Below are 13,230 nucleotides of genomic sequence, written 5' to 3'. Positions count from 1 at the left end.
ACACCAAGTCCCAACCACCCCAACACCCCTGTGCTTGCTGACCTTCACTGGCACCTGTTTTGGCAACACCTCAATTTTAAAATTCAGATTTTTGTTTTTAAATCCACCCATATCTTGTCTCTCTTGATTTCTGTAACCTCCTACAAACCTTAGAGATTTCTGTGCTCCTCCAATTCTGGTCTCTTGTGCATTCCAGATTTTATTGGCTGCACTATTGCAGGTATGCCTTCAGCTACTAGGCCCTAAACTCTGGAATTCCCTCCATAAACCTCCCTCTCCTCCTTTAAGATGTTCCTTAAGACCTAGCTCTTCGGACAAGGCTTTTGGTCATGTCTGAATATCTTCATATATGGCTGTGTCAATGTTTGTTTGATAATGCTCCTGTGAAGCACCTTGGGATGTTTAACTACTTTAAAAGAACTATATTAGTGCATGTTAATGTTGTAAAATGGAATTATATTTAAGATGATCTATTCCTTTACAGCCAGGAAGTGTTTGTACGCTGAGGTTGGAAAAGGCTTTACATAAATGCACATCTTTCTTTTCATATTGAAAGTTTTACTGCCCCATCTACTTTATTTGGTATCATGTGAGCACTCGAACTCAGGAACAAAGGTTTACATGTAGACCAAAATCGTGCTATCATTGTGTATGAATATTTATTTAAATAAAATTATACCCATAAACGTATTTTCATACTATTTTATACAATATTTATTATATCTATGTAAAGATTTTTCCATACAATTTTGTTCCCATCTCTCCCGAATGAGCTGACTTCTGCCAAGTTACTTAGGAAGCCTTTGTCCTTCAGTATTTTGCCGAAGTGCTTATTCTTTCGTACTTCACCTTCGATGGTAAATTATTCAAACAAGAAGCCATTCAGTAATCAAGGATAATCCTATTCCACAACTGGAATCCAGGTCTGTACAGTAATCTAATAAACCAGGTACCAGACTTCCAATTTGCCTGTTCTGTATGATTTAAGCATTGCAGTTAGCTATTGACCCATTAAAGTATTTCATACCAAAGCACTTAGAATCCGCAAAACTTAAACACTGCAACTGAAAGCTCACTGGGACACCAGAACGAGCAGCTCTGAATTAAAACTAGATGAACTGACCACAACTGTCACTTTTTAACTACTCAGTCGGGATTCACGAACCTTAATTCAGAGCTAATTAAATACGTGTGGGGAAAATAGAAAAGCAGAACGGAAGTTTAAGGTAAAATGTCCTCTATGCACAATCGGACATCAAGAATGGACATTTAGGTGTTTTACGAGAGGCCTATTATTGTTAGCTCTGAAATCCTATCCCCAGTTTGAATTGCTGGATTAGGAATTGGTGGGCGAGGTGGGAGAAATTCATAGCAGAGGAGTAAAAGTTAAAAACAAAGTTTGAGGAAACATTACTGCAAATACCCATCTTCTTCGATAAAACGTATCTATCCCCAATTTAACACTTCCACCATTCAAATTTGTCCACAGTTTGTAGCAGACGCTGCCACGGACGTGAACTCAGATTGTGATGTGGGTATTGTAGTTCCCTCGATCTCCGGCTCTCAGCTAAAAGCAAAATGCTGCGGACGCTGGAAATCTAACACAAAAACAAAAATTGCTGGAAAAACTCAGCGGGGTCTGACAGCATCTGTGGCGAGAAAGACAGAGTTGACGTTTCGAGTCGGTATGGCTCTTCTTCAGAACCGAAGATAAATGCTGTCAGACCTGCTGATCTCTTCCCAGCAATTTCTGTTCGTCTTCCGGCTCCTCGGCTGTTTGACTGAACTACAAGGCCCGTGGTGCACGCGAGCATGCGCCGTACCTCAGCGACCGAGGAGTTGTCTCCTCCTTCCCTCTTCTCTCCCCCCCCCTCCCCCACGCAGGGGCTGGGAGGGGCCTGGTGCCGTTGGTCGCCATACTGCGATCGGCCGGAGTTTGGGGCGCTGGGGTAAGAGTATGGTTTTTCTTTTTCTCTCAGTTGTCCGCTAAGGTATTGCGATGGTCAGGGTGTGAAATGGCCGCGAAGCGGGGATCCGTAATGAGAGGTGGGCGGGCGGGTTTATTGGGCGCGTTGCGCACATGACAATGCGGTGTGAGGCGGCCGACGTGCCGACACTGAGGGAGGAGGGGGGTCGGGCCTGGCTTGGTCAAGGGGCGGGTGGTATCGGGGGGAGAGAGAGAGAGAGATTTTTTAGGTTGAATGATGGCGGCCTGTTCCTTCAGTTGCCAGTCTGCACTTTGCAGTGATCTGGCTACAGGATCGGCTCCGTCGGGCTGAGAGAAGGACAAGCGGGCGCTGCGCGGGCGAGTTGAAGCGGCCAGCAGCCAGGCTGTTGCTGGGTAATGACGCTTCGTCGTTAAGTTTGAATCAATTTTTAAAAATATAAACGGCCAAAGATGAGCGAGCGGCCTCTCGCGCCTCCCTGTGTGTGTGTGTGAGAGAGAGAGAAAGCGTGTGAGAGATTCCCCGCCTGCCCAAAGCTCGGGTCACTCCAGCCTTCAATCTTAATCCACCCCACCCTTCAGTTATTACAATGCCATCTTTTCTCTCCTGTGTTTCTCTCTTTCTGTTCAGGAGGAACCGATTTATTTTAGTTTTCTACGTATTTGCCGAGTCCAATGGCCGCACATTAACTGTCTCTTCACCGAGACCTGAGTGAACCCTCTCCCCACTCACGCACCCAACCCCAGGTTTCCGTGAAAGGCCACTGTTTGTCTAAAAACAATTAACATTTAACCATCCTATGCTGATACGAAGGCCAGAAGAGCCTGCTGGTTTTTTATAGCAAGAGTTTTGGTTTTCCACCTATTACTGTGATCTCTTCGCAATAAGAAGTGGCCATTCATTCACTAGTGGGCCGCCGATTGTGTTTGTGTCGGATCAACCATAATCGTCTTTCAGTTTTTAAAAAAATATATTTTTATACATTGGAAATACGTTGTATGCACTGCAATGCTTTTTTTTGCACGTTTTATGTTTTGCCGGTACTTGGCACTTCATCGGGAGTTTGTAGTAGACTTGGAATAAACCATGCATGTTTGAATTTCTGTAGCTGCACCTCCCCCTCGATCTTATTCGGGAGTTTTATGCCACTCAACATAATGTACATGACTTTTTTTGAGGGTTGGGTTTGATGCCTGTCCTTGCGTATTAGAAGAGATCCCCTCCAGCCAATAAACATGAACCTTTCCAAAGGACGACAATGAATTTACTTATTTAATTTCTTAAGGGTCTTTTAACGTAATAAGTCGAAAAATTGTTTAGGCCTTTTGTATAAGCAGTTCAATAAAGGGACTTGCATATGCTCACCAAACTTTCTCCAGTATTAAAAACCTTGTTGCATTTATTGTTAATAAGATAATGGACAGTGACAGGTTATTTTATTTCTTTTTTGTAGGTCCCCTGTTGCCTTGTCTCAAAACCCCAACTTAATTTTGCTTCAGTGAACTCGACCAGTTAATAGGTTTTTAATAAAAACAAAGTGCTGGAAAAATTCAACCAGTTTGGCAGCATCTGTGGACAGAGAAACTGAGTCATCGATAGGGTTCCCCTTGTCCTCACTTTCCACCCACCGGCTTCTGTATTCAAAGAATTATCCTCCTCCAGTTCCAGCATGATGCCACCACCGAACACATCTTCCCCTCCCCACTCCTATCAGCATTCCAAAGGGACCGTTCCCTCCACGACACCATGGTCCACTCCTCTATCTTCCCTTTACCTCCCCTGTTCTCACTGTTCACAGCCTCAGACACTCCTTCCAGGTGAAGCAGCAATTTGCTTGTACTTTCAATTCAATCTATTGTATTTGCTCACAATGTGGTCTCCGCTACACTGGGGAGACCAATTGTAGACTCTGTGGAACAGCTTCACTCAGTCTGTAAGCCTTCTGGTCACTTGCCATTTCAATTCACCATTTTGCTTTCATGCTCACATTTCTGTCCTCAGTCTGCAATAGTGTTCCAGTGAAGCTCAATACAAGCTGGAGGAACAGCACCTCGTCTTCGGCTTAGGCACTTACCCGACATTGAGTTCAACAATTTCAGACCATGAACTGGACCCTGGACTGGTCGGTTGGGCAGAAAAGAGGCAAATGGAATTTGATCCAGAGATCTGTGGGGTGATGCATTTGGGGAGGTCACACAAGGCAAAGGATTACACAATAAATGGGAGGATATTGAGAGGTGTAGAGGAAGTGAGACACCTTTGAGTGAATGTCCACAGATTCCTGAAGGTAGCAGAACAGGTTGATAGGGTGGTTAAGAAGGCATATGGAATCTTTCATTTATTAGCCGAGGCATTGAACGTAAGAGCAGGGAGGTTATGCTGGAACTGTGTAAAATGTTAGTTAGGCCACAACTCTGTACTGCGTGCAGTTCAGGTCACCTCATTACAGAAATAATGTAATTGCACTAGAGAGGATACAGAGAAGATTTATGAGGATGTTGCCAGGAATGGAAAATTGCAGCTATGATGAAAGATTGATTGGCTGGGGTTGTTCTCCTTGGAACAGAAGAGGCTGAGGGGAGATTTGATTGAGATGTAAAAAAATTGAGAGGAGCCTGGATAGAGTGGATGGGAAGGGCCTATTTACTTCAGCAGGGTGGTAATTGACTAGGGGGCATAGATTTAACATGATTGGTAGGATTGGTATCGTGACTGGTAATGTGATTGGATAAGGAGAAACTTTTTCACCCAGAGGGTTGTGAGGGTCTGGAACTCACTGCCTGAAAAGTAGAGGCAGAAACCCACAGCTCATTTAAAAGTTGTCTGGATATGCACCTCAAGTGCCGTAACCTGCAGGGCTACAAACCAAATGCTGGAGAGTGGAATTAGGCTGGGTGGCTTGCTTTTGCGGCTGGTACAGGCATGTGGGCCAAGTGGCCTTTTTCTGTGCTGTAAGCGTTCTATGATTCTGTGAACTGTCCTCCATTTTAATTCCACCCCCGCCCGCCATAGTGTCTGTCTTTATCATGTTCTTATGTTTTTGCTTTCGGACAATTTTATTCTGCTATTAACACCTAGCCTGGACCAGTGCTTTTTGTCTTTAATACTATCATTACCATTCCCTTTGCCTTGTGTTCCATGACACCTTTGTCATTTAATCTCCCCCTACCCTACCCCAGTCTTCTCTTTTGCTCCACCTGCCCATCTCCGTTTTTGCAGTAGCATAAACCCATCACATCCTTGTCTCTCTTCACTTCTGAAGAAGAGTTATATTGAACTCAACGTTAACTGTTTCTCCTCAGATGCTGCCAGACCAGCTGAGTTTTTCCAGCACTTGCTGTTTTTGTCTCCGTCTTCAGTATCCGCAGTATTTTGATTTTATTTTAGCATTAGGCTTTTGTTTTGGTTCAGTCGTTTGAAATTAAAGGTAACATATTCCCCCCCCCTTGTCACCTATTTCCTGAAAAATAATAATGCATGCAAGGAGGAAATTGATGTCATGAATATACTATATGTCGAAACAACTGAAAGGGATTGGAAAAGGTTTTCAGATTCTGGAAGACCATTGGAAGCGTTAAACACTACATGTGAAGTTCTTTCTGATACCTACTGCACATTTTCCTTTCACCAGTTTTAATCTTTGCCCCCATCTTGTTCTGGTATCTGGCTAGGACTAAAGTCCTTGCTGGGAGGTTAATTAATATTGCGCGGGAAGGATTAATTTTGCATGGGTTTTTTTTCTATTCATGGGATGTGGGCTTCGCTGGTTGGGCCAGCATTTATTGCCCATCCCTAGTTGCCCTTGAGATGTTGAGCTGCTTCCTTGAACCGCTGTACTCCATGTGATGTAGGTACACCCACAGTGCTGTTAGGAAGGGAGTTCCAGGATTTTGACCCAGCGACAGTGAAGGAATGGCGATACATTTCCAAGTCAGGATGGTGAGTGACTTTTGGCGGGGGGGGGGGGGGTGGGAACTACCGGGTTGTGGTGTTCCCACCTATCTGCTGCCCTTGTCCTTCTAGATGGTAGTGGTCGTGGGTTTGGAAGGTACTGTCTAAGGAAGCTTGTTGAGTTCCTGAAGTGCATTTGTAGATGGTACACACTGCTCCCACTGTGTGTTGGTGGTGGAGTGAATGTTTGTGGGTGTAGTGCCAATTAAGTGGGCTGCATTGTCCTGGTTAGTGTCTAGCTTCTTGAGTGTTGTGGGAGCTGCACTCATCCAGGCAAGTGGGGAGTATTCCATTGCACTCCTGACTTGTGCCTTGTTGATGGTGGACAGGCTTTGGGGAGTCAGGAGGTGAGTTACTCATCGCAAGATTCCTAACCTTTGACCTGCTCTTGCAGCCACAGTATTTATATGGCTAGTCCAGTTCAGTTTCTGGTCAATGGTAGCCTCCCAGGATGTTGATAGTGAGGAATTCAGTGATGGTAATGCCAGTGAATAGCAAGGAATTCCGAATTCCCTCTTGTTGGAGATGGTCATTGCCTGACACTTGTGCGAAAGGATGAGACTTTAGAAAGGAGAAACAAGGTGCACACAGGACAGAAAGGCAAATAACGCCATCAAAGAATAGTTTAGAAATAGCAAGATTCAGATGGGCAAATTCACGGCAGTCTAAGATGAGTTTGGAGTGTATGCTTAAATGCAAGATCGTGATTGAAGAACCACAAGTGCAAGTCAATATGTGAGCCTATGCTAAAGACGTAATAACAAACCTGGCTCAAAGTACTGGAGTCTTGGGGGCTTTATATTCCTGGTATTCAAGAATGGTATGGAAGGAGGAAATGGTGGGGTGGGTGATGGCAGAATTAATCCAAGAAACTATTATAGCACTGGAGAGGGATGATGTAGTTGAGGGGGAAAAAGACAATTTATTTGGTTATAATTGAGCTGTTTTGTAACTGGCGATATCCTACATGCACCAAATGGTGAAAGGAAATAATGGAGAAAATTTATAGGCAATTACAGAAAGATACATGAGCGACATGGTGGTGATAATAGGGGACTTCATTTATCCTAATATAGACTGGGATAGCAATCGTGTGAAAGGCAAAGAGAAAGGGAAATTCCTGAAATGTGTGCAAGATAACTTTTCTTGATGTGTGTTTCCAGCCCAATGAGAAAGGAAACAGCGCTGGATCTAGTTCTGAAGAATGAAATGCAGCATGATTCAGTGGGAAAGCATTTGAGGAGCAGTGATCATAATATCAGGTTTAGAATAGTTATGGAAAAGGATGAGGTTCAATCAAGCATGAAAATACTTTACTGAAGGAGGTCTAACTTCCATGTGTTGTAAAGAGACCTGACCCAGGTGGATGGAATCAAAAAATTGGTAGGCAAATCAGTAATTGAACAATAGGAAGCTTTCAAAGAGGAGATGGTTTGGGCGCTGAGTATACACATTCCCATGAGGCGGAAAGGAAGGCAATCCAAAGCTACAGCTTCCTTGTTGGCTGAAGGTGGGCCTGATGAGGGACCAAAAAGGATACGGTCTTGTGGAGGCTGTGATACTCGATGAGTATGTTGCATCTCTCCACTGGAGAAGAGAATGCTGCAAATGTAACAGTAAAGGAAAAGGAAGTAGTGATTAATGGACAGAATAAAATTAGATGAAGATGTTCTAAAAGATTGGCAGTGCTCAATGAAGGAAAATGGAATGGTCTCTCTGGGATGCATCCCAGGTTACTGAAGGAAATAAAAGTGGAAATTGTGGAGGCTCTGGCCACCATTTTCTGCCCTCCTTACGTGGGGTTTGGAAGTGTTACATGCCTATCTTTAAAACACATTGGCGGTGTGGGGGGGAGACTGACAAGTCCAGCAACTAGTCGAGCCAGCCTACTGATGGTGGCGGGCAAAATTTGAGATAATTGGCATTTGGAAAAAATGGGCTAATAAATGAGTCAGCATGAATTTGTTAAAGGCAACTTGGTTGAGTTCTCAAAGTGCCAAAGTTGAGACTAGTGTTGTTGAAGTTATTTAACAAAGTGCCATATAATAGACTTAAGAAAATTAAAGGCTGTGGTATTAAATGGATAATGGCAGCATCGATACATAATCGGCTAAGTGACAGAAAGCAGAGACTAGTGATGATTGGTTATTTTTCAGACCGGCGGGAAGCTTAACAATGGGTGTTCCCCAGGGGTTGCTGTTAGGACCTTTACTCTCTTTGAGATACAGTAATGACCTAGATATGGGTTTACTGATGATATTGATATGAAATTCAGTAATGTAGTAAACATTGAGGATAATAACAGACTTCAGTAGGACATAGACTGGTGAAATGGGGAAGACGCGTGAAAAATCAAATTTAATGCAGAGAAGCGTGAAGTGACACATTTTGGTCGGATCAGTGAGGAGAAGTGATATGACTAAACTTGCCATATGATATGGCTCCACTTGCCTGGATGAGTGCAGCTCCAACAACACTCAAGACACTTGGCACCATCCAGAACAAAGCGGCCTGCTTGATTGGCACCCCATCCACAAATATTCACTGCCTCCACCACCAGCAGTGTGTACCATCTACAAGATGCACTGCAGGAACTCAACAAGCCTCCTTAGACAGCACCTTCCAAACCCACCACTGCTACCCTAACGAAGGACAAGGGCAGCAGACACATGGGAACGTCACCACCTGGAAGTTCACTTCCAAGCAACTCACCAGCCTGATTTGGAAATATATTGCCATTCCTTCACTGTCGCTGAGTCAAAATCCTGGAACTCCCTCCTTAACAGCACTGTGGGTGTACCTACATCACATGGTCTGCAGCGGTTAAAGTTGAAAGATTGATTTTTTTAAAAAGAAGCACTATTGGATTTATTAATAGAGGAATGCAAAAGCTACAATGTTATCCTAAACCTTTGTAAAATATTGGTTGGGCATCAGCTTGGAATATTGTGTTCAATTCTGGGCACCATCTTTTGGAAGGATGTCAAGACCCAAGGTGCAAAAGAGATTGATTAAAATATCAGGAATGAGGGACTTCAGTTATGTTGAGAGACTAGAGAAGCTGGGAATGTTCTCCTTAAAGGAGAGAAGGTTAAGAGGAAAGGTCACACCTCTGATGAAAGGCCACAGACCTGAAATGTTACCCCTGTTTCTCTCTCCATAGATGCTGCCTGACCTGCTGGGTATTTCCAACATTTTCTGTTTTTCCATTTCTAGCATCTGTAGCATTTTCCTTTTGTATTAAGGTTAACAGGAGATTTGATAGACTTGATCAAAATCATGAATGGTTTCAACAGAATAAATAAAGTTTAACTGTTTCCAGTGGCAGAAAGGTCCAGAGGGCATAGGTGGTTGCTAAATGCGCCAGAGACAATGTAAAACTTTTTTTATGCAGTGAGTTATGATGATGTGAAATCTGTCTCTCATAATCTGCCCTGAAGAATGGTGGAAGCAGATTCAGTCGTAACATTTGAAAGAGAACTGGATAAATACTTGCAGGGAACAAATTTATGGGACTATAGGGAGCGAGGGAGATGAATGAGATTGATTGGAAAGCTCCACCAAAGAACTGGCACAGGCACAGTGGACTGAATGGGCTCCTTCTGTGCTCTCATGATTTTATGATCATGGGATAGCTTGAAGTAGTACCTGAGGATTCAGTGTTGATGCCGTTGCTGTGCTGATCTATATTAATGATTTGGTACAAAAGCCTAATTCAAACTATACTATATTGGGCTTGTGTTGGGGAAGGGGTATTTCTAAGGTAGGCAAAACACCTCTGTACTGATAAAAGGAATTGGATAACATTTGAAGTAAAATTCAGTAGATAAATACAACATAAGTCAGTTGAGTATGAGATAAGAGATGTCCTGCATTGTCCTGCAGACTTCTAACATCTTGTTTACTTTTAAGCTCACATTTACACTCCTCCTTTCAAGACTAAAGAGCCCCAATTTCTCCAGTCCTTTTTTGTAACTGAATCTTTTCACGCATGTCATCTGTTGTATGACTTTTCTCTGTACCAACTCCGTTGTTTGAATGTTTTCCTTCTATCTTGGTGATCAAATCTAACCATAAGTCAGTGCATCCTGTCCAAGGCATTGTACCATTATTGCATGATGCCTTTTATTTTACACTAAACTGCCCTAGTAATCATTATATTTGCTTATTTTATTGCTATTTCACAGACATTTGAGATGTTAAACGCCAAGTTTACTATCACAACCAGATCCTTTTTCTGTTCTATAGCAATTTCTGCACAGTATGTACCTGTGACATACAGTTTTCCTACTCGCGTGCAATATCTTGCATCTCTCTGATTTAGCCTATTGAAGATTTTACCCATCTCCTTCTGTTTAGGTCTTTGGCAGTCTTGATAGCTGTGCCTCTATAGGTAGCACTCTTTTCTCTGAATCAGAAGGTTGTGGGTTCAAAGTTGGACACAATCTAGGCTGACACGCCGCAGTACGGAGGGAGTACATTACTGTTCGAGATGCTGAATTTCAGATGAGACATTAAATCAGAGTTCTGCCTGTTCTAATAAAAGATCCCATGACACTATTTTGAAAAGATTATCTGGCCATTGTTCCATAGTATGTGAGACCATGCTGTAATTGCAATAGTGACTGTACTTCAAAAGTGCATCACTGTGGAAAGTGCTTTGACACGTCCTAAGGTCATGAAATAAAATCTTTCCTTGTAAGGTATGAATGTAAGTTAGAAATAGTGGGCTCAGAACGGTATTTGGGGTAACTCTCCACTCCCCCGACCTCCCAACTTCGCCGACAATTGCCTGCAGCTACCTTCCTTTCACTAAGTTTCCTAATAGCACTCAGGTTTTACAGTGATTCCCCACTGCTTTCAGTTTCAGTAGCAAGCCTTTCATACTTTAAAGAAAAGCCTCATGGTAATCTTAATGCACCACATGATATGATTTTCCATTTTCTGTTTGGAGTTTCACTTTCTGAAAGTCAAGAAGGTTTGTGAGGTAGGATATTGCCGCTTCAAAACCTTGATGATTATTACATTATTTTCATAAGAGGCGCTGATCAGGTTTGCTCCTGATGAGCAGTTCCATTATTATCAGATATTGATGTTAAACTGATGGATTTGGAGTGGCTTGGATTAGATTTATCCATGTCCTGAATATGGATATGGAATCAAGCAGTGGTATCTCCTCAATTTCATTGTCAGTATTGAAGGTCTTTTTAAGGAAAATAATTAAATGATGCCCATTTCCCCCTGAAAATATAACACTATTCTCCTTACATTCTTCAACAATTTTTAATTCACCAATTTTTTTTGTCTTCTCACTTAATTACTTGCCAATAAAAAAAATCAAGTTACATATTTTCTCTCAGCTTTTAAGTCGGATAAAGACCCTTGCTGAAAGTATTGGGGAGGAGAGTGGTAATGATTGGCATGGGAGGGGGGAGAGGAGGAGGGCACTAACTCTCCTTTAATATCCCCCTTTTGCCAATATCATCTGAAAAGATTCAGCAGGTAATGCAGACCAGCAATGATTTGCTCCGTCTTTATGTGTGAACCCAGCAGTGTGTGTTGCAGGCTACTTTAACATGAGGGACATTGTATCCAACCATGATCATGTCTTTATCTGTCATCCATATTAATGTTTTTCCATTAGGAATCATTGGATAGTGATCATGAATTGGAAAGCTGACAGATCTCTGTTCTGAGGACACAAAGGCCAATTGCATTGTTCTAGTGGCTCATGAGGTTAGAAGAAATTTTTCATGCAGTTATCAGCATTTGGAATGCTTTCCACAAGAACTGGTTGTTGCTAAACTGAGCAGAGCATTTAAAAAAAATTAAATGATAGATAATGGTTAATAAAGAATATAAGAGCTTATGGGATAAAGCAGAAAAGTGCACCTCTATGGCCTGGCCCCTCCCTATCTGTGTCCTCTTCCAGCCTTAAAACCCTCAGATCTCTGCCCTCCTCCAATTCTGGCCGATTATGCATCCCTTATTTCCATCACTCCACTATTGATGACTACAGCTACCCAGACCTCACCTCTGGAATTCCATCCCCAAAGCTCTCTGCCTTGTGACCTCTCTCTCCTCCTTAAATCCTATGTCTTTGAGTTTATGGTCACTTGTCTAATTATCCCCTAATGTGGCTGAATGTCAGATTCTATTTCATGATTTAGTGATTCTCAAACTGGGGCCTGTGACTTTCCTAGGATCTGCAAAATAATGTGAAATATGAGGCTGGAGTGGAATGAGGCCACCTGTGTGCAGTGCAGAGTCAGCTGACTGTCTCACGTTGGAGGGGAGCATGCAGAGACAGACAGACTGTGCAGTGAGAAGCAAGCACACGCATCTGACTGATATCCTGAAGTAAACTGAGCCATGCAACAATTGGCATAGGGTCAAGCTGATTAGAAAGTTAAATGTGTGGCCCAAAGTGGTGTGGGAAGAAGGGGTTTTGATTCATGGGGCACTGGTACCAGTCCTGGGGAAAGAGGGAGTTGTTTAATTGGAATGGGCTCCACTTAAAACAGGCTGGGATCAGTGTCTTGATGAATTGTATTACTAGGGCTATGGGTATGGCTGAACACTAAAAGGGAGTGGGGAGAATTCAGGTAAAGTGAGATTTAGAAATCTAAAGAGAAAAGTAGAGACAATAGAATGGTGTAGCAATTTTAGTAAATGCAAGCTGAGAGGGGCAAGTAGGGATAAAGTTTAAAGTAATAGTGAGAAAGGTCTATGCACAAAGCAGTAAAAAAACTACCTGCACAAAGCTTTTGCTTTAAGATAGATGAATGTTGGTACAAATATAGATAAATGGTTTAGATCTAATAGCCATTACGAAGACATAGTTACAAGGTGACCAAGGTTGGGAAATAAATATTCCAGGGTATACCACATTTTAAAACAGGTGGAATGGAAAATGCGGAGACCTGATAGTGAAGGATGACATAAGGACATTAGTGCGAGAGGACCTTGACTCAGAAATCATGAATCATTATGGGTGGAAATTAAGAATAACAAGGGTCAGAAAACACTGGTGGGAGAAATGTATAGGATCCGTGACAGGAGTTATATTATTGCACAGTGCATTAAGCAAGAAATAATTGAATCTTGTAACAAATACAACTTTCATTGTCTGTTAGTATCACTATTATACCTCATCTGACAACTTGAATTTTGGTTTGCCCATTTCTGATCTTGCATTATCCTATTGTTGCTCATGAAAAACCTGAGCAGTTCATGGGTATCAGATAATGGAAAAGAGTGTGCTTTCCATTCTTTCGCTAGTCTACTGCATGGGAGAACCCTATTCTTCCTTTGCTGTTTTATCTTTTTTCCT

At 42.5% G+C, this 13,230-nt stretch overlaps 1 protein-coding gene across 3 annotated transcripts in view; it reads left to right on the top strand.

Moving 5' to 3' along the window:
* Positions 1-1,861: 1,861 nt before the first annotated feature.
* Positions 1,862-13,230, top strand: part of nutf2 (nuclear transport factor 2) — a 53,403-nt gene continuing 42,034 nt past the window's right edge. For all 3 annotated transcript variants that reach the window (XR_013576901.1, XM_078544177.1, XM_078544178.1), the window contains exon 1: positions 1,862-1,955. The gene's annotated coding sequence lies outside the window, so the exon portion shown is untranslated. The remainder of the gene's footprint in view (positions 1,956-13,230) is intronic.

Source organism: Cetorhinus maximus, chromosome 6 (assembly GCF_964194155.1).
Source record: "Cetorhinus maximus chromosome 6, sCetMax3.hap1.1, whole genome shotgun sequence".
Lineage (NCBI taxonomy): Eukaryota > Metazoa > Chordata > Chondrichthyes > Lamniformes > Cetorhinidae > Cetorhinus > Cetorhinus maximus.
The sequence above is the reverse complement of the archived record's forward strand: the minus strand, read 5'-3'. Positions and strand labels throughout refer to the sequence as shown.